Genomic DNA, 27,471 nt, shown 5'->3' on the forward strand with positions numbered 1-27,471 from the left:
TTTTTCTCCTGTATAATATTGGAATAGTAACAGTGTTCCCGTAGGGTAAGTAGGTCAATGCATGTAGAATACTTAGAGAAATAGTTAGTACTCAATAAGAACCAGCTATTATTATTATTAGTCCAGTCTTGCTATTTTTTAAGTTCTGCCTGATCCTGATGGCTCCATCTACTGCACGTCAGTTAAGGATGCAGAAATGTCTACCATATAAAATTTATTTCCCTAGGATGGTTGTTCTTAAACATCAGCAGTGCATCAGAATCACCGGGAGAGCTTCTTAAAATCCATTTTTGGGCCCCACCCAGAGAGCTTCTGATTCAGTGAATCTGAGAGGGAGACTATTTGCCACTCTAACAAGTTCCCAGGTGATGTTGTGCTGCTGGTCTAGGGACCACACTTTGAGAACCCCCACCCTGGAACAAGAAGCTGAAAAAGTCTGACCCTACAAAGGCTGAAAAAGATCCAAATGGTCACGCTGCCAAAAAGAAGAGGAAGAAGAAGAAGGAAGAAGAAGAAAAAGAAGAAGGGGAGGGGGAGGGGAGGAAGAGGGGAAAGAAAGGGGAAAAGGAGGGGGAGGAGGAGGGAGCGGGGAGAAGAAGAGGAGGAGGATAATTAACAGCCTCATCCTCTGGTACCCTACTTTGATCATATCTCATCAGGTTTGTCCCTGTATTACTCTGGTTATCTTGCCCTAGATCAGCTTTTCCTTTTCAAAGAGATCCATGGCATCAACATACATCTTTCCCTTTTTTCCCACTTTGAGACCCTGAAGTTCTACCAGACAAAAGAAATCTGCCTTTTGGAAACTTAGGTATGTATGAAACAATGTTTGTTTATTCCCTATGGTCTGCAAATCATAAAAGAGACTTGTTTTCAAAATTTTATGAGCACATTACCCATATTGTAAAAGGGTCACTTTAATAAGGTATCTCATATTGTTTAGCATATGTTTGGCTACCTCTCCCAACTCTTCTTTTTTATGTGCTCATGGAATGCAAAATAAACTTTGATATGCATTATGAAAATCAACTATGCTAAGAATAATGAAGTGGACTGCAAAGGAGGGATCTTGTACCACCTACCCCCCCGCTGAAAAGACAAAGTCTGAATGACTTAATCCACAGGTGGCAAAATAGCGGCCAACTTGAATTTAGTCAGCAGTTGTGGTTTTTGCCAGAATGTTATTTGAAAGTTTTAGCATTTGAAGATGTTTAGCAGAGTATGCCTGCCCCAGTTAGAATCTCCTCACCACTCCTTTTGTATTATAATATGGTGACTGCCATTGTTTCTGGCCTGCCTCTTGAATACATTTGAATCTGTACCTCACCTCATGCCTTGATGACTCTTATAACCTACATTTATCATTCCCCACCACCCTCCTCACCTCTAACTTCCTATGTGACTTCCTTGGGTTCACCTAAATTCACCTACTTATTAACAGGCAAATATAAAATGTGCTTCAATAATATCAATTTTGTGCCTCTAACATGGACTCAGCTGACCCCAACCTCCTCTATCTTCATCAATAAAATGGGAATAATGATAAAATTCTCTAAGTCCTCCAGAAAAGATGGTGATCTAGGCAGATATAGACATCTCTTCATCTTGCTATAACTATGTAGTACTTTTGGATGAAATAAGCTTTAGAAATCCAAAAACAGTAGCTGACCTCAAAAGGAAAAAGGGAAAATTTTCCTTAGGAAAAGTCATAAATGAGGGAAATATGAAAAGTGCTAAGCAAGAGGGAAATTCTTCACCACCCACAGGGATACCAGGATCAGATACTAGGGGCTAGAGTTCTAATGTTTGGGCAGAGTCAGCAGTTATGGCCATAAGGCCCTGTACCTGAAACTGGGATTGCTACCTAAAGCTAAGAATGAAGAAAGGATTTCATAGTCTGTGAGCTGGAACCAGAAAAAAACAAAACAAAACAAAAAACTGCATCCAGAGGCCCAGGATTATGTTGAAGATGAGCCAGTCAATCTGGGCTCTAAATAAAACTGGAGTCCTTACCCTGTGCCCAATATGGGCAAGGTGACCAAAGTTAGACTACCAAAATGATGAAGATATCCTGAACCAAAGACTAACTTAAGAATTGATCTATGATCAGCAAATCTCATAGGATATCCCAAACCATCCAATTACGGTGTCTACACAGCTCAAGGCATATGTGGGATGCCCATGGAAGACAAACCCAGTAAGGATGAACTCATTAACAAAATGTCCAAAAATGTAAGAAAACACACCACCATATACAATAGGAAGAAAGTGCAACAAAATCAGAGAATCCATATCTGACCAACTGAAGGAAATAGAGCAAGTTTAAAGGACCTTAAAATATACTTTAAATAATCAAAAAAAGAAAAAGGGAAAGGAGAGAATGCATAAAACAAGAATATAACATCATGCTAAAAAGAACAAACCAATCTGAAAAAGAATAATACAGATATTCAAATATAATCTTCAAAAATTTTAAAACATTCAATAGATGCATAAGTGGAGACTAGATACAGGTGAGAAGAAAGTTTATAAATTTAGAAATACCTGGGGAAACCATCCAGAATGTACACAAATAAATTAGGAGATGAAAAATATACAAGGAAAGTTAAATGACATAGATGATAAAAAATAATAAAGCAAAGTGGTAACTTTGGTTAAATCTGTAGAAGTGTGTCAACCTCATGTATATGTGCCATATTTCCAAACTAGATAATCAGTAAGTATTTGATGACCATTGTTCCATGAGGGGTTAAGAAGAAAAGCAAGAGTCTCTGATTTCAAAGGCATTAAAATAGCTAGCAGAACAATAATGGTAGTAGTAGTGATCATATTAAAATGGCAATTTATGGAATTTTAATTATGTAAGGTGAATAAGTCCTAGAGATCCATTGTACATCATGGTGCCTACAGGTAACATTACAGTATTGTATCCTATTAGTCAGGTTCTCCAGAGAGAGAGAGAGAAGGATCAAGATGTGATCGTGGAGGCAGAGAAGTCCAATGATCTAACATCAGCAAGCTGGAGAAACAGGGAAGCTGAGGGTGAATTCAGTCTGAGTCCAAAGGCCTGAAATCCAGGGGAGCTGACAGAGCAAGTCCCAGTCTGAATCTGAAGGCCTGAGAAACAGGAGTACTGATATCCAAGGGCAGGAGAAGACAGATGTCCCAACTCAAGCAAAGAGAGCAAATTCACCATTTTTCCATCTTTTTTGGTTCTACTCAGGCCCTAAATGGATTAGATGATGTCCACCTGCACTGGCAATCTTCTTTATTTAGTCTACAGGTTCAAATGCTAATCTCTTCCAGAAACATCCTCACAGACACACCCAGAAATGTTTTACCAGCTATCTGGGCATTGGCAAGTGAAGTTGACACAAAAAATTAAGCATCATACATCCTTAAATTTTGCTAAGAGGCTAGATTTTATGTTAAGTGTTCTTATGACAAATTAATAATAAAGAGGGCAGGAGGAAACTTTTGGAGAGGATGGATATATTTATGGCATATATTTTGGTGATGGTTTCATGGTAGTATACTTATCTCCAAACTCATCAAGTTTTATACATTAAACATGTGCAGCATTTTGTATGTCAGTCATTCTTCAATAAAATGACATTTTTTTAAAATGCAAAGTAATTACCTACAGAACAATCTAGCAGCTGACAGTGCTTGAGAAGGTATTGCTTCAATTCTGTAAGGTTAAGCTTTGCAAAATTGATGACTTGTATTTTTGATAATAAGATTGAAAAATTGTAAAAACAAATAATATTTGGATATTTAAAAAATTCTAACTTATGGGCTGAAGTTAAGGAAACTGCTGAAAAAATTAGGAAGTGTTAAAGAATTTTGAAATTTAAAAAGGTATTCCAAATTCTACAGTGTTGTGTCTGTGTTTAAGATTTTTTTTACCTATCCCATTGCATTTGTCTTCTACCTCTCTAGCCTAGCAAGTTTTGGTGCCCCATGCTTGCTTTCATCTTATGCCACATTTTTTTTTTTACTGAGAATGGCTTGTTACAGCCAAACCACAGAATTCTTCTTTTTCTGAACCTACAATTCTTGACTGTGTCCATCTGCATCAAAACCACCAGAGATGATTATAAAAAATATCTGAATTAGAGTCTGTGGCAGGTCCCAGAAATTTACATTATTATCAGCTTACCTGAGTGGTCCATAACCGCATTACGTTTAATGAAATACTCTTCTCAGTTGTTCCCAATATTCCCCTCTTAAGTCTTCCCAGCTCCACTCATTCTAAATTATACCAGCCACCTGGAGACTATAAATTCTTAGGTAGCTGGAAGAGTCCTCATTCCCTCCACATCGCCAAAGGATACCTAACACCACGATTTATAAACACTGACACTCAAGAATAGAATCGCTACCAATTTACCCACTTCCCCAGAATGTAGACCATTCCCCCAATTTCCAAAGAATGTGCAATAGCTAACTTTAAACTTTCCTTCCCAGATTTCATTGATCCTATTTAGACTACCCTTTCTTCTGTGAGCTTCAAGAAAAGTAGCCAAGGAAGACCCTGTGTGTATATCTGTCAAGGAGAGTGTTATGACTCTGACTAATCTCTCCCTAAATACTTAGGCTTGGGATATTATTTATAATGAAGAAAAATTAATAATGCAATTGGCAACCCGGATGGTAATTTTTTTTAATATTAAATCTGTTAGAGCCCATTTGTACTTCAAGGCCCTCACAGGCACTTGATTAAATTTCCTCCATTTGCTTGTCCACACTGGAAAACATTCTGTCATGCTCATAAGCCAGTATGAAACTGTGTGGTCTTTACCAATCAGGAGGATGAAAGTACAGAACCGCAGCAGGAGCAAAAGACCTGCTGGGCGTATTGAAGCTGTGAAATTGCAGTTCTCTCTAGATACCCCACCTGCCTCTGCATCACCATCACCGAGGGCTGCTCATTTCCTCCTGTCTGGCCACCCCCTGCCTTTGTCAGTAGGTATATCTCTCCTGCCCATTCCAACCTTCTGCTTGTCTGTATGGATTTCAGCAGACAAGGATATCTGTAAAGCTGTAATAACAACAATTACAGGTACACTCCAGAGGGAAAGCAAAAAAACCTAACCACACTATTTTCACTGGACTCAACCCACACTGTCTCCTTTTTTCCCATACTGTCCACAACATGTTTCTACATAGCGGATTCAATTTAATGAAGTTATGTCCAAGACACTGAGACGATACCAGGTATAGGGCAGGGCAGTGGGGTAGACAGGCAGGTTGTAAGAGAAATTTGAGCTCAGCTTAGGTTCATCAAATCTTCCTAATTCTATTTCTTCATCTATAAAATAGGGGCATTTTCAGTGTAACACAAATGTGGGGCTTAGGTAAAGCACTACTGTCTATTATGCATAAAAGAGCCAGCTACTGCCCACAAGGCACTTGTAATTTAATAGTTTCCATAATGATGAGGTAGCATGAGAATACAGAGCATATCTTGGTCTTCTTGGGCTGCCATGACATAATACCATAGACTGGGTAGCATAAACCACAGAAATTTATTTTCTCACAGTTCTGGAGGCTGGAGGTCCAAGATCAGGGTGCCAGTATATCTGGTTTCTGGTGAGAGCTCTTTTCCTAACTTGCAGATGCCTTCTCACTGTATTCTCACATGGTGGAGAGAGAGCAAGCAAGCTCTCTGGTGTCTCTTCTTACAAAGTTTCACCTTATAAGACCTCTTCTAAACCTAATTATCTCCCAAAGACTCCATCCCCAAAAACCATTACATTCGGAGTAAGGACTTCAACATATGAATTCTGAGGGGGACACATTCAGCCCTTAACAGCACACCACCATGACCCAGCTCCCATTTGACCCTAACCCTTGAGACCAGCGCTAGATACTTTTAAACTGAAACTAGAACTAAAACTTCTCAGAGCAGAATTGGAAAAATCTGAAAATTACCCTAAAAACATATTCCCTTTTGTAGTATCATATAACTCTCCTAGACTGAGAAGCAAGCATTATTAGTGTCTCTAATAGAAGGGGGTTGGTGAGATGTTCCTTCACTATGGATTCAGGGTGACCGGTAAGAGGTGGTCATGTATCCTACTATTGTAGAATGACCTCAGTTCACATTGGATAAAAGTCCTGTGAAAGTAAAATCAGTTCTTTTACCCTCAATTCATGTAATCCAATTCTAGTGTTGGGGCTACTAGGGCTGAAACCAGAATGCTTCCACAAATGGCCAGAAAATTCTCATGTAAAGTGTCATGTGTTAAATTGTGTCCCCCCAGAAAGGTATGTTGAAGTTTCAACCTCTTGTACCTAAGAATGTGACCTTTCTTGGAAATAGGTTCTTTGCAGATGTAATTAGTTAAAATGAGGTCATACTGGAGTAAAGTGGGCCCCTAATTCAATACGACTGGTGTCCTCATAGAAGATGGCCATGTGAAGACAGGGAGAACATCATGTGAAGACAGAGGATTAGAGGGATCTGTCTACAAGCCAAGAAATACCAATGATTGCCAGAAATGACCAGAAGGTAGGAAAAGGCAAGGAAAATACCACCCTTCTAAGTTTCAAAGGGAGGCATGGCATTTCCATCATCTTGATTTTGGACTTCTAGCTGCCAGAAGTGTGAGCCAACAAATTTCTGTTCTTTTGAGCCACCCACTTCGTGGTACTTAGTTAAGGCAATCCTAGGAAACAGATACATAAGGAAACATGTCTGTGGGCTGAATGCAAGCAAAAGGTTTCCTGCCTTACATTGGGTAATAAATCTACTGGAAAGCAGTCAAAATAACTCCTTTTCTTCTTTTAGGATGTTCTGGGTAAAGAGCAATACTAAAGACAAAGAAATAAGGCTCAGGATTCTTCTAGTGGGCTCCGAGGTTTTGTCTTTTAGGAAGGAAAGCTTTCAGGAGGTCAGGACAAATCTCAGTTCAGTAGGGTCACTCACTGGCACAGGTCCTTCTGACTCGGAGAGTCTCTGATTCTCAGATATGGGCAGTTCTGTGGGACACTGCTCATATTTGTTTCTGGTCTGGCAGAATGTTCTGATCATGCAGCATTCCTTCAGGTAGTGCTCCTGGTATCTAAGAACTGGTGGAAGGTGGAAGGGATATGAGGTTACCCCTGATTTGGCTACATAGAACATCAGGGTTTACCTCCCAGCAGCTGTCCTCTGGATACCCGCCTCAGCCTGGAGACACCTAGTATCCTTTCTCCTACCACTGGGTATTGCCTCCTGCCAAAAGAATGACCTGGGAAGTCAGTTAAATAAACCCCTCTCCTCAGCCCTGGTTCATGTTCTTATTACCCTACCTGCTCATCTTCTGACTTTTCCATCCCCACTAACTCTCCAGACCCCTTTTCTGAGACCTCAGACTGGCTTTGGGCTTGCCTCTTCCCCTTCCTTGCTTGGCAGCTCTATTCCAGTTTCCTGGTCCCTGCTGCTCTGTGCTGTGGGTACCAGCAACTCTACTGAAGCTGCTTGTTCAGCTCACCTCTCCCACAGCTGAAACCTACCTCTCCAATCTTACCAGTCTAATCACCTGCTCACTGCTTAGAGGGTTCCTGGCACTCACATCCTGGCTCCTTATGTTGTGTCCTCCAGATCCTCTTACTCATTCACTTATGCTGACAGTAAAAAAGCATCCACATTCTTTAAGAAAAGTACTCATAAGGTGGTATTGTTTACCTCTTCAGAAGCAGAATAGCTGACCTCTGGCTGGGAAGTACAGGGGTTTAGTCTATTGCAAACAGTCACCTTGTCCTTGCTACAGCTACCTGCTAGTGTAGTTGGGCACAAGGACAAACAGAGAATCCATCTTTGTTCATGAGATGGAAAAAAAGATGTCATGCCTTTATTGACTGAACCCTACATATCCTGGACCAGCTCCAGACAGAGGTGAATGGTAAAAACATTTAGAAGAGGGCTAAAGATCTGGCCACTGCTAAACTATCTCCCTTACTTACTCATTTATCTGCCCCTACCTGCTATATTGCCACGACAACCTACTGGAGAGACTTTAATATGTTGCCTTAGAAAACGATAACTCATACACTGATTTCTAAGGACTGAATGGCTGTGTCCCATGAAAATTCATATGTTAAAGCTTTAATCCCAAGTGTGATGATATCCAGAGGTGGGACTTTCACAAGGTAATTGGGTTTAGATAAGATCATGAGAGTGGAGGCCCTGTGATGATGGAATTAGTATCCTTATAAGAGAAGGAAGAGAGGGTCCAGTGGTTGAGTCTGCCTTCCAGTGCAGGGAATGCGGGTTCGATCCCTGGTTGGGGAACTAAGATCCCACATGCCATGGGGCAACTAAGCCCCGGTGCTCTAGAGTCCTTGTGCCACAACTAGAAAGCCCGCATGCTGCAACTACTGAGCCCACGTGCCACAATTAGAAAGAAGCCCGCGCACCGCAATGAAGAGCCTGCATGCTGCAACTAAGACCCGACACAGCCAGATAAATAAATAAATAAATATTTTTTAAAAAGAGAGAGGGAGAAGGAAGAGAGACTAGAGTGTACATTTTCCTTGTTTGTCTCTGTCTGTCTCTCTCTGCCATATGAGGATATAGCAAGAAGGCAGTCATCTGTAAGCCAGGAAGAGAGCTCTCACCAGAGCCAGACCATGCCAACACACCGATCTTATAGGTCTAGCCTCCAGAACTATGAGAAATAAATATTTGCTGTTTAAGCCGCCCAGTCTATGGTGTTTTGTTGTATCAGCCCAAGCTAAGACACTGATAGACTACCTTTACGTATGATCAATTTATTAAAACCTATTTCCACCTAAAAAGCACAGTAAGGAGAGAGTGGCACAGATAACCTACAAGTCTGTATGGATGGTGGGGTTGACAAATCCTATAATAAAGCAATGGGTTAATGAACTGATGCTATAATCAAGAAGCATGATCATACTCTGATCACAAGAGCACAGGGAATGCGTGGGAGGCTGAGAAAGAACAGATGCCACAAGGACAGTGAGAAGATAAAGAAATTTTGAATCCATCATAATTTTGCCTAGGGAACTCTCTTCCTGTGTTTTTTTGCACGACTTTGCTCCTCCCCTCCAGAATAAATAGAATCAACTCAGGTGTTTTATAGGCCTGCTGGCTGGGTGAGGGCAGCCAAGCTCATACAGCCAAGGACTTTTGAAAGTTTGACTTGTGGCTGTAAATCCAACTCACTCTTGAGATTAATGGTGAGCATCCAAAAAGATACAACTTCAAAAAGAAGTCACAGATTTAAAATCTTTTCAATCAGATGCTATTCTGATTTAAAATTTCATTATTTATCTCAAAGTAGTTTTGTTTCCAAAAGTTTGAAGAATGAAAATTACAGTTGTGAATTGTTCCTCAGTCCAATTCAATCTATTTGGTTATGTAGCTGAATATCTGTTTTGTAAGCATTTATCACTTTAATAGGAAAGGCCTGAAGGGAAAAAAAGGGTACTTGTTAGGATTTTATTTATTGTAAAAGGTTCTAGCCTCTCGGTCCCAGAAATTGTCTCTTTAGCTCATTCTCCTAAGTCATATTTAATTTACTTCAGAAGCAATAAATATTTTGTGTCACATGGTTTATATAGCAGAGTTGGATTTTTTTATTACCCAAGACTATTTCCTTCTGTGATATATACTCACAAAATTTGAAGGACTACTCTTGTTGTATGGTGTTTTCTATGCAATCTTTTTTCATCCACAATACCTCTCTTAAAAATAAAATATGCATTAGATGTTTACTCCTAAAAGAATTATTTTACATCCAAATGATGAAAAATATAAATATGATAATCATAGGTCTCATGCCTTTTATTTGTAAAAAAAAAATTTCATACACTTTCCAAGCATATGATTTCACTGAGTTTTTATCACACACCTTGTGATAGATATTATACTGTTAAAGAACCTGAGACTGCCGTTGGTACATGACCAAAGATCATGTTGGCAATTAGGTTATACTCTGTGCTCCCCTATCTTCTCCCTACCTTCTAGAATCTTGGACTCTTGGGTTTCCACATTGGCTGAGGCTGTGGTAGTTTTGTCCATTGAGTTACAAACACTAGTTCATGAAGAAGTGTGTGTAGACTGATGATGTAATTAGTGGGATCTTAGAAATTGTGGTCTTACAGACAGACCAAATCACGTGAGATATGCAGAGTCCAAGTGCAGGTCTTTTTAATATCCACAAAATTGCTGTGGTCATAGAAAAAGAATATAAAAACAATCTAGCATTCAATTAATCAGAGAAAGATTGGTTAAAGGAAGCTGCTACTTTTCTGAGATGTTGCAAACTCAAGTCAGGTGAAAAGTATTTGGTGAGATGTGACTGAAATGCAACAGAAACCAATTGAATCTAGAGAGTTTAGACTAAGAATGGCTGTTGTAAAAACAACTAGAAGCAAGAGTACATGTTATCTCAGTGGTACAAAATGAATTGGCTTCATTCAGCATCCGGGCAAAAAACGCTCTAGTCAACAAGCTGTCCAAGTTCTCGTGGGATGGGAAGCTCCGACTTACCTGGAATAGTAAGGCTACTTCATTAGTGAGAAAGTGTCTCTTAACCCCCGCAAACCTTAGGATTAGGTATATAGATGAGCAAATTTACTTTGTACTTGTAAAATCAAAGAATGAAAGAATTTAAACATATTTTTAAAGGTTTAAAGGAATGTAATAGACTAAGTTTAAAATGAACCTGATTACTTAAGTAAGTTTATTCATTTCAATTTGAATTGATGGAAAATTATCACCCATCCCCCATAGTGATCCTTAAAGTTTACTAGATTAATAATAGTATAATCACATGTGGACATTAAGTTTAAAGGCTTAATAAAAACCAGGTTTTAAACTATTCCTTTAATAAACTGAATTCTAACTTAAAGTGTCAAGTAACATTCATTTATTTTCTGCTCACAAAAGCCTTTCCCCATCAACCCCAGGAAAAACAAAAACATAAACAAAAATAAAAAACCTCACAGAGGGCTTCCCTGGTGGCACAGTGGTTGAGAGTTCACCTGCCGATGCAGGGGACACGGGTTCGTGCCCCGGTCTGGGAAGATCCCACATGCCGCGGAGCGGTTGGGCCCATGAGCCATGGCCGCTGAGCCTGCGCGTCCGGAGCCTGTGCTCCGCAACGGGAGAGGAAACAACAGTGAGAGGCCCGCGTACCGAAAAAACAAAAAACAAAAAACAAAAAACCTCACAGGGACACATTGACATCTCAGTCAGGAAAATACCTGTGCCGTGTTGAGTAAATAACAGTTACCACAGGCTGAGGGTCCACTGTCTAAAGGACCACCTGGAGCAGCAGGAGACAGACTCCCTGCCCACTTCTGTTCTCTTTTGGCAAAGAGAAGGAACAAAGCAATTGCAACTGGACTTTTCTGAATCCAAAGAGAATGCTGAATTGATTACATCAGAAATGGTGAGGGGGAGGTGAATGAGGTTGGATATTTTCATTGTGAAAGACAAAATGCACCAGATAATTAAGATGATTTTACTCAGGCTCTTGCATTAGGGGGAAAACATTCATTAATAAGAAATGTCTAAAAGCAGAGAGGGAAAACCTGGGGTTTTATAAAACAAGGGAGTTATTGAGGAGGGGTTGGGGTGTGTCTTGTCTTGGAAGATGCTGGGGCAGGGTGGTCTGTTGTTAACCTAGAGTCTGTCAGAACAGAGAAGGAGGTGGGAGGAAATTTTCCAACCATCCTTACCTTACCTTAAGGAAGCATAGGACTCAAATAAAGTTCAACATTGTCATCATAAATACATTTACATGAAGAAGCTAGATTTTTAACAACGGTTGTGACTTCAGTATCCTGGGAAAAAAATGAACATTTGGTTTTCGTTTTTCCTTCCTTCCTTTTTTCCTTCTTTTGTTTTTGTTTCTATGAAACTATGTCAATTTGAAATACTTTTAGCACAAAAGCACATACAATACAAAATTTTGTGTAAAATTTCTGCATTTAAAATTAACAATGTATGTTCTTTCCTGAAAAATACTGTCCTTGATTTTGAGATGATGACCTCTCTACTTTTTTCTTATTAAAATTTCCCATCATATAGAAAATGATGATGATTTATGATACAGTTTTTAAATGGCATTCTTTTCTAAGATAAAAATGTTAATAACTATACACTTATTGTCTTAAGTTTTTGTTAATCGATTTAGTTATTTGAATCCAAAAGCCCACGAGATAATTTTCTGTAAAGTAATGCAGTTGGAGGGGGCCACAAAGTCTTAAAATCTACTCTCAAAGATCCTTTCTGTGGTGCTCTTTTATCATGCAAATATTCTAGAAGACTTAACATGTTATCATTAACACCTAAAGTTTGCTTATCAACTTCCAATTGGGATAACCTGGGGCAGCTAAAGATTAGAATTTTTGAAGAAAAAAGGAGAAAAGGGTCACCTTATGAAGAGGTGGAAAAACACTCTTCATACACTTGACTCACATTACAGTTTTGCCAAAGGCCACTTTGAGGTATTGTTTAGCTACAGCTTACCATTTTAAGTCTTTTACTCTTTTCTGCACAGAAAACAAACCATCCAATTAGTCAAGCTCATTATCCTCTATCCTTACTACAGGACATTAGAGTACCAACTTGAAAGTCATAGGATCCAGTCCAGGAAAATCAATTAAGGCAGAAAAGTCAGAGCAGCAGTTCAGTCATCAACAACGTGTACCAAATTAGAGGGAGATTGCTTGGGGGACTGGGCAGGCAGGGAAGATGAGTCTTACCATCAGCCATAGCTAGAGACAAGTAGTCAATGTCAAGTATATTCATGGTGATCAAGAGGTGGGCTCTAACATCTTACAATAAGTATAAATACAGATCAGAAATCAGTGCTGGGTAAATGTCACCTCCCAAGTGAACTGCACAGTATGTTCAGTATGTCACCTCCCAAGTGAATTGCACAGAATCCATTAGACTTCTAAAACTAAGAAATGCACTCAGGTCAAATGTCATGAAAAGGAAACCCAGTTAACTGTAGTATATGGCCTGATAATTAGAACCACGTTACCAAACACTGTAAGACCAATAACACAGCTGGCTTCATATAGAATCTATAGGTCTAAGAGGAGTTACTTTATTCTCATTGGGAGCCAAACTATTTCTATAACCTAGAGTGGGGCCACAGCTTTAAGTAAAGGTGACTGAAGTTGTAGAGAACAGAGGAAATTGTAACAGAAATGAACAAGTGGTTTCAAAGTCAGAACCGTGAGGCAGTTCATTTGGGTCCTGGAACAATGATCTAGAGAGGATACACGGATGGATTTTGAGGATCATTAATCCAAAATAAAAGATTACTATATATTACCCAAGTCACAAATTCTTATAGATTTCCTATCCAGGAGAGGAACTGACCTCAAAATATAGAAAACTCTGAGACCAGGGTGGGGAAGGAAGAGGAAGGATCTGAATGGAATGGGGAGATGTGATATATTCTAAGGATTCCATAATAACTCCTATGTCCTGAGCTACACCAGGAGAAAGAAAGTATATAGGAAAAAGTATATATATATATATTTTTTTCATATATACATATATATGAAATATTTTGGAAATATCCAAATGTCCTAATCATGTTGACTAAACGGCTAAGCTAGATCTAAGAGTAAGTATATATTTTTTTCCATTGGGTGCCAAGCTGTTTCTATAAAATTTTTCTATAAAAAGATTCAAGTGAAAAAAAATTCAGTTGACTAAGGTTAAGCATACAGCCTTTTCCCCAGGATACTGTAAAGAAGTTCCTTCTTGTATTAAAGGTTTCCACGTAATACCTGAAAAGATAATATACCCTTGAGCTGGTTGAACTAAGCAGGCACCAGAAGCTCTATTTATTCCCCTAAAGCAAGTATCCTTGTTGAAGCTGTAATTTAAACACACAAGGTTGGCCTTTTAGTGTATTACAACATGATGTGCTACACACAGCAAAACATAAAGACAATTTGCTTTAAGAATTACTTCCTTCTCCCACCAAAAGTCTAAGTTCTTTGACTTACTTGATTGCAGAAGAAAAACTGATAGATGAAAGAATGGCAGGGAAATAACATTTATTGACTATCTGCTACACAAAAGGCAGATGTTAAGGCACTTTTACTTATATTATCTTAATTTATTCCTCATATCTCATTTGTATTTCAGTTATTCTTAGATGAACTATCTCATTTATTCCTCATTTAGCACTGGTGCATGTACTATCTCATTTACTCCTTGTAAGAGCCTGGGTGTCAGATGTATTTATTTAAATTTTATAGATGGAAAAATTGATGCTCAGATATGTTAGATAACAAGTCACAATACACAGTTAATAAGTACCAGAGAGAAAACATTATAAACTTGCTGGACCTCAAAATCTGTGCCTTTCTAACATTTGGCTGTCATGTAGGAATCGACTCTCCAAAGCAGGCATTTGCACATGACGATCAACATGAACATGAGATAATTTTCTGTATTACCCTAGTAGTTGGTATCAGTAAGGCCACCAATAAATATTATGATAATATAAATGAACTTAATTTGGGGTGCTTTCCCAATCCCATTTATTCTTTTCTTCCCCCACTTTAAAGATCTCTCCTTTCATGAAGCACTTCCTGAAATTTGCCACCTGCCTCCACCCATGAGGCTCCTCTACACTATACTTAACATCTGTTTGAAGACCAGTATATTAGTTAGGATTAGTGTGGCTGCATAAACATGAAGTCCAAATGGCACACTTAAACCACACAGAATTTTATTTAAATGGCATATAAAAGAAGGCCAGAGGTAGGGCTTCCAGGACCAGAAAAGCAATTCACAATACCTCCATGTCCCAGACTTCTTCTAGAGCTCTTTGCCACCATCCTTAGTGTGTGCATCTCATCCTCAAATATGCCACATGGTTCAACATGCCAGCTGGGGCTCAGGTTATTATGTCCATCTTTCTAACTAAATGTACAACTTTTTAAAAGGAGTATTAGCAGAAATCCCATCTGACCATTTTTGCTTATACCTCTGTATTAGTTTCCTAGGGCTTCTATAACAAAGTACCACAAACTGGGTGTCTCAGAAAAAAAGAACTTTATGTCTCACAGTTCTGGAGTCCAGAAGTCTGAAATCAAGGTATTAGTAGGGCCATGCTCCTTCTGAGATCCTGGGGAGAATTCTTCCTTGCCCCTCTCTAGCTTCTGGTGTGGCCATCAATTCTTTATGTTCTTTTGTTTACAGCTGTGATTCACTTTAATTGCTATCTCTGGTGTCACATGGTGTTCTCTTTTGGTGTTTTCCCATGTTATTTTCTTCCCCTTTGTCTGTGTGTCTTCTCTTCTTATGAGGATATCAATCATTGGGTTGAGGTCCCTACCTACTCCAGTATAAGCTCATCTTAACTTATTACCTATGCAACAACACTATTTCCAAATAAGGTCACATTCTGAGGTACTAGGGTTTAGGAATTCAACATATCTTTTTGGGGGAAATAATTCAACCCATAACAATCTCATTAGACAGAGCTTAGTCACATGTCCACAACAATATGCAAGCATCAGGGGAAGTGTCATCATTGGCTAGATATTACCATCTCAAATTAAACTGATACTGTTACTATGAAAGAAGAGAATCAATATTGACTGTCTTATCAAACAGTATTTGTCATTGAGCATCTACACAGCATCCAGTATGTTGTGTGGCAGGTAGTAGACCCTCACTAAATATTTTTTGAAGAAACAAGTGAATGAATGACCTAGAATTATATTGATGAGAAGAAAGCATATGGTAATGGGACAAATTTATAAAGTACAATAAACTGTAAAGTCTTATCTAAAACTGGAAACTCTAACTTTATCCAGAGAGGACATGCTTTACAATTCTTGGAGGTATCTTAACAATCTAGAATGAAACTCCTGTCACAGAATTTGGATGCATTTGCTCACAATATGGAAATACTATAAGCCCTAGGGAAGAAGGAAGGGGGCTTTCTGCCCATATCCTATCAGCAGGCCTTAATTACTAGAAGTGGTTGAGCCTAGCCAGCAGGGCACACAAGACCAAAAGGCAAAAAATGCAGACGGGAGGCCCAGGAACAAAATCCAACTTGCAGAGACCCTTGGTGGGCACCAGTATTTTTCAAATTTTTAATTTATTGCCAGGTTTTAAACATGGGGGTATTTTAGATAGAAATATGTATTTCCAACATTTTTTTTGAAAACCTGAAGATCTGGTATTATTGATTTCAAATTAATGTATAGCAATTATTGACTGAGTCTGAGTACCAGCTGTCCACTTAAGATGGGGAAAGCATTCCCTATTTTTCCAGTTGCTCTTCTTCACAAATGTATGCCTCTTCACTGAACTTTCAAGGCATTTGACTTTGTCACTCTTGGTGTGTCATCATCTAGAAAACCTAATGTAGGTGACTGCATGTACATAAATGTCTTCAGTTTTAAAGTATTAGTATTTAGAACAAATAATAAAAGCACTGTAGCTATGGGTATGTGACATGGGAAAATAAGCTGATATCTCTAAATTGTATAATATACTGCTCAGGCTTCTTTCTCGCCAGACTGGTGACAGCAGAAAGATGTGCCTTTCTTTCCGTCTCCTGTTTTGGTGCCATGAACTGGGAATTTGACCAATGAATAAAGGAAAACTAATGTGTTGGTCTTAAAGAAACAGTATGTGGAGATATAGATATAGATATAGACATATATATATATATATATACACACACATATGTATACACACACATTCACCAAAGTGTTGAAAAAAGGCTTGTTGAATATATTGCTAAGTATTATTCATAATGTTGGATTTTAGCAGGGAAAAAAATAGACCCATATCCCTGCCCTCAGATCTTCTTGTCTAGTGTTAGTGTTTAGGGAGAAAGGGGGAAGAAGAGAATAAAAAATAAATAAACATTTTAAAATATAATTGTCAAATTGTGATGACAGGTTTTAAGAAAATTAAAGCAAGAAAAGGGAATAGGGAAGTCTGGGTGAAAATAATTTTTTAAAAGGTACTTAGGGAAAGTATCACTTAAGAAAACAATACTTGAAGGAGATGAGAAAACAAGCCATGCAATATCTTGGAGAAGAACCCTCAAAGCACAGGGTAAAACAAGGGCAAAGGACTTGAGACGATGGGAGCATCACTGGCATGTTCAAGAGATATAAAGGACAACAGAGTATCTGGATGAATGAGCAAGAGGGAGAATAGCAGAAGGTGAGGCCAGGGAAGTAATGGGAGAACAAATCATGTAAGCTGCTGTATGTCATTTTAAGTAAGTTGGATCTACCCTGAGGGGGACAGAAGCCAAGGAGTGTGTAGAGCAGAGATATGATATCACCTGATATTATATTTCAAGGCATCATTTTGGCTGCTGTGTTGAGTTAGAGTGTAGGAGGGAAAGGGAGGAAACAGGAATATTACTTAAGGAGGCTATCCAGGGAGGAGAGAATTGACTTAGACCAACATCAAAGCAATTGAAATGGTGAAGAGTCCTCAGATTTGTAATATATTTTAAGGTAGGATTTGCTAATGGATTGTATGTGGCATGAAGAGAAAGAAGAAGTCAAATGTGTGACTCCAAAGTTTTTTGGCCTGAGAAACTGGAGGGTAAAGTCAACATTTACCAAGATGGAGAGGACTGAAATGATTCCATTATGGGTGAGGCGGGGAAGGGGGCTTGATAGAGAATTTAAGTTTCAGGTGCTTTTTATATATTCAAATAGGCTAAAGATGTCTGGGCTAAAGATAAATTTTGGGATTCTACTGTATAAAAATGGTAATTAAAATCATGAAACTGGATATTAACCAAGAGAATGTGTGAGAAATGTAAGTAGAGTTCTGAGGATTGTACAAGGGGTACTCTAATATTTAAAGTTTCAGGAGATAAATAAGAATAAGCAAAGGGGTGGCAGTGACTTAGGAGTAAAACCAGAAGAGTGGTGTTCTAGGAAGCTGGTGTAGAAGGTATTTCAAGGAGGAATGTTGACAACTGAGTCAACTGCGGCTGATAGGTCAAGAAAGATCAAGACTTAGAACGGATTATTGGGTTTACAAAGGATTAAAATTTGGTGCTTTGAAAAGAACAGTTTTGATAGAGTAGTGGATGGAAGCAAAACCTAAATGAGAAGTTTTCAAGAGAGACGGTGAACATAATCAGAGACAGCAGGTATAGACACTGATTTCAGCTATTAGTTTCTAAAAGGTGACAATGAAATTATAAGAAACTAGAGAAAATGAGGAGACTAGGAAAGTTTTTGGTGTTTACTTTGCTTGTTTAAAGATGGGAGAAACTGTACATATTTATAAACTGTTTAGTATGATCTAATAGAAAGGGGAATCAGGCGAGTAGGAAGAAAATGTCTACACTGGTAGTTTGAGCAGGTGAGAGGAAAGTAGTTCAGATGCACAAGTGGATAGTTCACCTTTACTAGTAACATGGTCAGTTTATCCATGGGGAATGGAAATCATAATATATAGGTGCAAATGTAGGTAAATAGGTAGATGTGGTGGTGAGAGTCTATACACATTGTCTTGCGATTTGCATTATTTTCTCAGCGAATTAAAGCAAAGTAATCAGTTAAGAATGAGGATAGAAAACTGGAAGTTTGGTGCTTCCCTGGTGGCGCAGTGGTTGAGAGTCTGCCTGCCGATGCAGGGGACACGGGTTCGTGCCCCAGTCTGGGAAGATCCCACATGCCGCGGAGCGGCTGGGCCCGTGAGCCATGGCCGCTGAGCCTGCGCGTCCAGAGCCTGTGCTCCGCAACGGGAGAGGCCGCAACAGTGAGAGGCCCGCATACTGCAAAAAAAAAAAACAAAAAAGAAAACTGGAAGTTTGGAAAAGAGGGAAAAAGTAGGAAAAATTGGCCTAGCAGAGTAAGAGTGAATGAACTAGGGCAGTAGAGGAGAATGACTCCGCAGCACTGAGAGTCCATTCAAGATTAGACATCACGAATTTTTTTGTTTGTTTGTTTTTGCGGTACACTGGCCTCTCATTGTTGTGGCCTCTCCCGTTGTGGAGCAACAGGCTCCGGACGCTCAGTCTTAGCGGCCACGGCTCACGGGCACAGCCGCTCCGCGGCATGTGGGATCTCCCCGGACCAGGGCACGAACCCGTGTCACCTGCATCGGCAGGCGGACTCTCAACAACTGCGCCACCAGGGAAGCCCAGACATCATGAATTTAAAGTGAGACCTGAAAGTCTGGTTTTGTATGTTGCTCCAACTACATTTGCTGTGTAGGTGCAGAAACAATGAGGTGGAAAGAGGTATTTAACCAGGTCTGGAATTTTGTCAGGCAACTATGGAAAAGTGAGATGGGTAAGGAAGTGAGGATGTATGTAAAGGAGAGATTTAATGCCCAATGGCAGAATCTAACTTGGATAAAGAAGCATCTATAGACATAAGAGGGTGGTGAGGGAGGGCAAAAAACTGGAAGGATCTACAGATTATGCCAATAAGCTTAAAGAATGTTGAATTGGGGGTACTAGAAAAGGTGAGATGGAAAGATAGGACGAGCTGCTTGGAAAGTGTGATGCTTGAAATTAAGACTACAAAGATGCTACTTTTTATAATGACGATGATGTCATCTAGGGTATGGCCCCAGGACTGAATGACTGTGGAAGGGTGAAGAACAAGATCATTGGAGGGGATGTGGGCAAAGAAGTTTGAGGACAGTTTACTAGAATAATAATCTAAGTGGATATTGAAATCACCAAGGAATTTCACAGTTGGCAAGGAAATAAAATCTTCCAGGAATTGATGTTGGGGTCCACGGATAACTGCAAAGAAAAGGGTAGTTTGTGGTATGTTTTGATCACATGATATTCAAACCTTAGTGATTATAGGGAGAAAGAAGGTGGAAGTGTCTAGAAGCAGTTATAGTGAGCAAAGACTTCTATCCCATCTCAAGTTATAATGAGCAAAGACTTCTACCACATCTCAATGTTATAAGGAATGTGGGAAAGAAAACATCTACCACTTGAGAGCACAACAATGGAAATAGGAGAATCAGGGCAAAAGATTAAAGAAGCATTCAGAGAACATCTTGAAAGTATGAGAGATACAAGCTCTTAATATAACTCTTATAAGCTCTTAAATAGCCATGAGTTCCAGAAGGCAGGGTAATAGTAAAGGAAAAGTTGAATGGAGTGAGACAAAGGAAAATCATATAAGGTTGACACCCAGAGGATGAGACCTAGTATTCCTGGGGTAACTGATATAAACTGGGGCTACAGTCAGGGGAGAGTAAGGCACTGACTTTTGGGGGCAAAATTCAAGGGTGTGCCAAATAAAAAAAAATTATGATGGGGCTTCCCTGGTGGCGCAGTGGTTGAGAGTCCGCCTGCCGATGCAGGGGACACGGGTTCGTGCCCCGGTCTGGGAAGATCCCACATGCCGTGGAGCGGCTGGGCCCGTGAGCCATGGCCGCTGAGCCTGCGCGTCTGGAGCCTGTGCTCCGCAACGGGAGAGGCCACAGCAGTGAGAGGCCCGCATACCACAAAAAAAAAAAAAAAAAAAAAAAAAATTATGATGAACAAATGATCAGAATTTTAAATAAAAACAATATTAATGTTGATTGATTTTTCCTTTTGCCTCAGACTCCAATATGGCTAGGCATGGCACTTTATTAATCCATGGATTTTTACATTAAGTTTGATTTTTTAAAAATATTATATTCAAATAGTGTTTATCTTGATTACTGAGATTTTCTGGGGTCTCCTTAATTTTGACCCTTGAGGTCAGTGCTTCACTGGCCCCATTTTAGTCCTGCCCTGAGGTTCAAAAAAGTGGTGGGGGAGGGGACTGTAAATGTGTTCAGAAAAGGTGAAAGCAAAGCATGCTGGGTTCTGGAGTTCTTTGCTCATCTCTGCCAATGATGGTATGGTGGTTTTAGCTGGAATCTGCAGATCTTCCTGAATTCTGACAATGAAGGGGTTGACGCCAGGGGAGGGCCCACGCCACCACTACTGCAAATTCATTTGTCTTCTTTAGGAATCAAGGATCTGAGACCTGGATTCAGAGGATATGATGTATTTGATGTGCCCTGACAAGATAGACGCTGCCTGACTGTCCATCAAAGGAAGAGGGAAAAGATCATTGAGTAATGGCCTAAATCTACAATACACCACTGCTTCTTAGATGTGACTCATTGCTTATAAGTGGGACCAAAAGAGCTCTTAGGAAAATATAATTGCAAATGTGTTCATCTCAGACTTAACTTATCCAAAACTGCTCCTGTAATTTCCCATCCCCACCCCAAACTCCTGCTCCTGCAGTCTTCCTCATCTCAGTAAATGGCAACTCCACTTTTCACTTCCCTTAGGACACACTCAATGTAGTACTGTTTCTCTAGTACCTATAATGGTGACTCAAACATAACAGGTAAACAAATGAATACACTATGTATTATAAGCAAGAGAATGTGATTATCTGACACAGAAATAACGTGACTATGATGTGAAGTTGTCATGGGAAAGCTTAGAATCAAGTAGAGTTGGTAAGAATAAGCATAAAATCATACTGTATTTATATCTCCATCCCATTCCAAAAAGATACAAATCATTCTACACAGATATATGCAATAAAACTAGCTTAAATTTTTGAAGAAGATTGGGAAACGGTAAAATAAATTTAGGAAAAAGAAAATGAAGCTTGAAGTATATTAAAGATATACCAAAAGGTCTAGAAGGTTTTATAGAGATCAGTGGCAAATTTGACTCTGCACTTGCTGGTACTCAGTGTGAAGTAAAAGCATATTTGAATCCTCAGTTTATAGTTCTTGTAGTTCTTGCATTTAAAATACTTAACAATGAATAAAAATACATCTTTCTTTGAAGAAAAAACAACAACAACTGCACTTAACAGTGAGACCTGAGGGAACTTCTTCTCATGGGTCCTGCTAAAGGGAAAGTGTGATTATAATAAATCAGGTTCTCAACAACATTCCGGAAGTACACTTAGCAATGATTTTCAAAGGTCTGTTCCAGAAGATCCCTCAATGAAAGACAATGGCTATCACCAAATTACAACTCAATGAAAGCCAAAACATTGTGCTCCGAAACCACAATGCTTTAATATCCTAAATTAGTCAAGATTGAAATTCAAAGGAGGTGGAGCAGCAACTGTTTTCTCCTTAAAGTTTCTGAACACCTTATTAATAACTCTTGAGGAACACTGTGACTCAGGAAACCTAGTGTGAGAAACACTATTCTAACACCACACATATATACTATATTCTCCAGACAACCTTTCACAATCAATCCTTCAGTAATCATTCTTCAGGACAATTTTCTCACAACCAATCTTCTCATAAATACCTGGCAGCAAAAAATCTGGGTTGTACTCTGAAAAATATGTGGATTACCATATTCTGTATTACAAATTTAGTATACTTTTATTTGACAGTAAGCTAAAATGGGGGTAGAGTTGATAGCCTCTAATGATCAGTTGAAGAATGTAACCAAGGCTTGGGCCTACATAATTGGTCATCCCCACTTCCCTGTAATAATTACTATAATACAATATGATCAATATGGAGTGTCATCTTCAAGGCTAAAAACCACCCCACAAAAAGCCTACATTTAAAAACAGTCATGTAGTAGGTCTGCGTCTTTATTCCCATCTTGCCCTTAGGTTCTTCCTGACCATTTTTTGGTTTGTTTTTTAGATTCCATATATATGTGTTAGCATATGGTATTTGTTTTTCTCTTTCTGACTTACTTCACTCTGTATGACAGAAGCTAGGTCCATCCACCTCACTACAAATAACTCAATTTCATTTCTTTTTATGGCTGAGTAATATTCCATTGTATATATGTGCCACATCTTCTTTATCCATTCATCTGTTGATGGACACTTAGGTTGCTTCCATGTCCTGGCTATTGTAAATAGAGCTGCAATGAACATTTTGGTACATGACTCTTTTTGAATTATGGTTTTCTCAGGGTGTACGCCCAGTAGTGGGATTGCTGGGTTGTATGGTAGTTCTATTTTTAGTTTTTTAAGGAACCTCCATACTGTTCTCCATAGTAGCTGTATCAATTTACATTCCCACCAACAGTGTATGAGGGTTCCCTTTTCTCCACACCCTCTCCAGCATTTCTTGTTTGTAGATTTTTTGATGATGGCCATTCTGACTGGTGTGAGATGATATCACATTGTAGTTTTGATTTGCATTTCTCAATAATTAATGATGTTGAGCATTCTTTCATGTGTTTGTTGGCAATCTGTATATCTTCTTTGGAGAAATGTCTATTTAGGTCTTCTGCCCATTTTGGGATTGGGTTGTTTGTTTTTTGAATATTGAGCTGCATGAGCTGCTTGTAAATTTTGGAGATTAATCCTTTGTCAGTTGCTTCATTTGCACAGGGAGATCAGCTCGGTGCTTTGTGACCAGCTAGAAGGGTGGGACAGGGAGGGTGGGAAGGAGGGAGACGCAAGAGGGAAGAGATATGGGGATATATGTATATGTATAACTGATTCATTTTGTTATAAAGCACAAACTAACACACCATTGTAAAGCAATTATACTCCAATAAAAATGTAAAAAAAAAATTGACCAACTCAATGAAACCTTGTGAATACAATGTTAAAAAACATAACTATGAATCATAAAATTTAAATTTAATATGAAAAGAATGGCAAATTATATTGAAGCTATGTGGAATTATGTTTGTAGACAACAGGAAGAGAAAATAAAATGTAAATATTGCTTAATAAAAAAAAAACAGTCATATAGTTCACTTTCAAGGAAATGCCTGTGGCTAAAGGAAGAAAGCTTTATAAATATACTGATCTATTCCAGAGGTTGGTTATTTTTATTTTTTAATATCTAAAATTAATGCACTTATTTGGTAACAAAGCAATCTCCAGCAGCTGAACAAATACATAAGCTAGTCAAAGAACCCAAAACTTCCCAGAGTTTCAACTCACAGTTTGACAGTCAGGCAGCAACTGACAAGCTCTACTCATAAAAAAAAAAAAAAGAACATTTACTTCATTCACTTTTGTGTCTTTATGACAAGTGAGGTGACTGTGACATAGATGTTATGAATGAAGTGGGAATAGTTCATGGTCTATTCACTGAAAAATCAATGAAGCAAGAGCAGATAAGTTAGTACTTTCCTTTGTGCACCTGCTCTCCTAGAGAGAGACATGAACTTAAACATTTAGCACCAGGAACCTGTCCCTCCTGCCACCTCTGTCAGCTCTCACCAGCTCCTAAGATACTGGTTCAAAAATGAACAAACAGCTGCTTTTTCTTCCATTCCACCTAAACTCTCCTACATATTTTCAAGCCATGTCATGTGGCTGGGACTGGCATTAGGCAAATGCTACCACTAAAACTTTCTGAAAAATCCATGTTAACACAAGAAACATTTGGAGCAATTTATAATGGTCATGATTGATGTTCGTAATTGATGCTCTGAACTGATACATTAAAGACAATGGAGAATTTATTGAAATGACATTCAACCTGCTTCTTAAAAAATATTTTGGTTTCTACTCAACATGCCAAATCATTTAAGAGTACTAGTTAGAAGTAAAATACTTGACATATAGATCGAGTCTCAATAAATCATTCATGGAAATTCCCCCACACTAGCAAAGTATTTTTTTAATTGAAGTATAGTTGATTTACAATATTATATTAGTTTTAGATCTACAGCACAGTGATTCAGTACTTTTACAGATTGTACTCCATTGAGAGTTATTATAAGATAATGGTTATAATTCCCTGTGCTGTGTAATATATCCTTGCTGCTTATCTATTCTAAACATAGTAGTTTGTATCTTTTAATTCCATACCCCAAATATCTCATAGTTGTGGGCCATATGAGCATTGCCATTTACTTAAGAAGAAATTTTAAGAGAATTTGCAAACACAGAGTCTGTTATCTATGGGGCCTCATTTCCTCCCTTAGTATTTAACTTCTTTGTACTATTTTAGGGCAGCCATCATTCCTGTACTTAGAAGTCTGCTTTCTGTCATTAGCCTATTGTGGCCTGATCCTCTTTGTTCTCTTACTTATTCATAAATAACATCTCTTCAGAAGGCCTTGCTCAGAAAGAGAAAGAAGTACCTTCGAGTAGTGTCCCTAACCATCCTGTAGGTTGGCTTCTTAAGTTTAAAAATAGTCATAATGGAAGTAAAAAGTTTAAATTGCTACTTCTCAGAATTTGTTGTTGTTCCTTTCTAGTACTTCTTAGTTGGAAATATTAGTCATAAGAGTAATTGAAATGTAAATTGTTGTGGCAGTGGGATTGCCAGAGGATATTCATTCTTACAAAGCCCGAATTATGCCAGGTACCCACTAATTTAAACTATAACCATTTTTCATGTAATTAAAATGGTCATGTGGCACAGACACAGGAATCAATCATATGGTCTCACTTTCTTGCTTCTCAGAAAGAAACAACAATAATTAAAGGACGCCTTCAGCATTTCATATGACAGGTATTTACAAAGTTATAAATGTAAAATAATAATGTCCCTTTGGGGCAAGATTGTGTTTTGCTATTGTGGTCATAATAAAAGTAATGGATGACTATCAGAATGAGAGAAGTCTTTCTTAATGGTTTAAGAATAGTATCCCAACAATTTCTATCTTTGCTAGGAGGAGCATAACATATGAATAATATATTCAAGTAGAGCCTAACCATCTGTGAGAAGCAAGATAAAATACCGAAGATGCATAGAGTAAAATAATTCAGACTTATTTAAGGAAGATGCTCCAAGGTTAGAACTGACTATATGAGAGTACTATGTGGAGATGTAAAACAGTCTTCCTGAAGCAGAAGCTTCAGAAAGTGGAGCCGTAACTGTTCACAGAGCTTCTCTCATCATGCTAAGATGTCCTTCATTCATGTTCAAAGCGATATTGAAACCTTGGGCTGAATGCTGGGAGGGGCTAGATTCCTGAAGAAAGCCATGTATTCTACATACAGAGTTAATCTGAAGGGTACAATGAAAAACAAAGGCAGAAGTACAGCTGTGTCAGATACAAAGGGGAAAGCAAGACGTCATCTGGCAGTCACAGATGACTGTCACAGGTCCATTAAGAAGTGTCTTTCTTATCTCCAAAATTAGCATGACTGGGAACCTAGGAACAATTGCAGGAAAATCCCAAACATGTGACTTCCCCTTTCCTCCTATAGCCTTGCCCTTGCCACGGTATGCAGGATGGCCCATGCGAATGGTGGCTTCACACAGTCTAAACCAATCATATTGGAGAAAATGTTCTGCTCTTCACAGATGTCTGAAAGTTCATCTTCCTCCTTCTCAACACTCTCGCTACACACTGTGAGGCCAAGAGAGGTTCATTCTATTCATTTTTTCCTCTGACAAGGAAGCTACATCCTCTGAGTACAGAGGACAGAGGAATTCCTTGGCCCTTTCATCCTTCCTTCTTCTACTGAAGCCTGAGCCCTTGTTTATAAGCTTAGCTCCAAAAGCTGGTTTCTTTCAGGTACTTGGCAGCCTGCTCTCCTTTAATCTTTCACTTTTCAAAGAGTCATTTCAAAAGCAGCTGAATGAAAAGTCAAAGACAGTAGGAAAGAGGCTGCTATTCCACTAGCTGGAGATATTTTCATGTTTCCTGGGAGGTGCGGACATGGATGGTTCCATGTGGAATATAACAGAAGAAAGAGCAGGCTATTTCCCCTCAAACTCTCACTCCCACAACAAACTCATCACAGATGGAAGTGCATCTAATCATCCAGTCTCAAGTGATGCAGATTCTCCCCCTCCTTTTAGTTCTTAAAGTCCAAAATGGCTTTTTCTTTTTTTTTTTTTAGATGTTGGGGGTAGGAGTTTATTAATTAATGTATTTATTTTTTTGCTGTGTTGCGTCTTCATTTCTGTGCGAGGGCTTTCTCTAGTTGTGGCAAGCGGGGGCCACTCTTCATCGCGGTGCGCGGGCCTCTCACTATCGCGGCCTCTCTTGCTGCGGAGCACAGGCTCCAAACGCGCAGGCTCAGTAGTTGTGGCTCACGGACCTAGTTGCTCTGCGGCATGTGGGATCCTCCCAGACCAGGGCTCGAACCCGTGTCCCCTGCATTAGCAGGCAGATTCTCAACCACTGTGCCACCAGGGAAGCCCCCAAATGGCTTTTTCTCAAGTCATTCTACCCAGCAGGCCTCAGGTCCAGCCTCATATGGAGGCCATAGGAAGTTTATAAGGAATGCGATAGGTAATTCACTTGACCTTCTAAGCTTATGTTTAAAGGATAGACAGAAGACTATTACAGTAAGACTATCCATGCAGTGTCCCATGATGGGTCAGCTTTTGATGCTTAGAAAGACACAGTCATATTGTAGAGGACACAAAATAACTGAAGACAACTGATCACCCAGTTTTTTGCAAATTTACAAAGATGACAGAAAAAAACTGGTAATAACTGTGAAATGTACAGAAACAAAAACAAAAACCCTATTTCTAATGAAATTGTTTATTGCTTGCCTTAAAAGAGATTTCCTAGTTAAGATACTTTTCCA

This window comes from Grampus griseus (assembly GCF_964374135.1).
Source record: "Grampus griseus genome assembly, chromosome: 15".
In the NCBI taxonomy this organism is placed as follows: domain Eukaryota; kingdom Metazoa; phylum Chordata; class Mammalia; order Artiodactyla; family Delphinidae; genus Grampus; species Grampus griseus.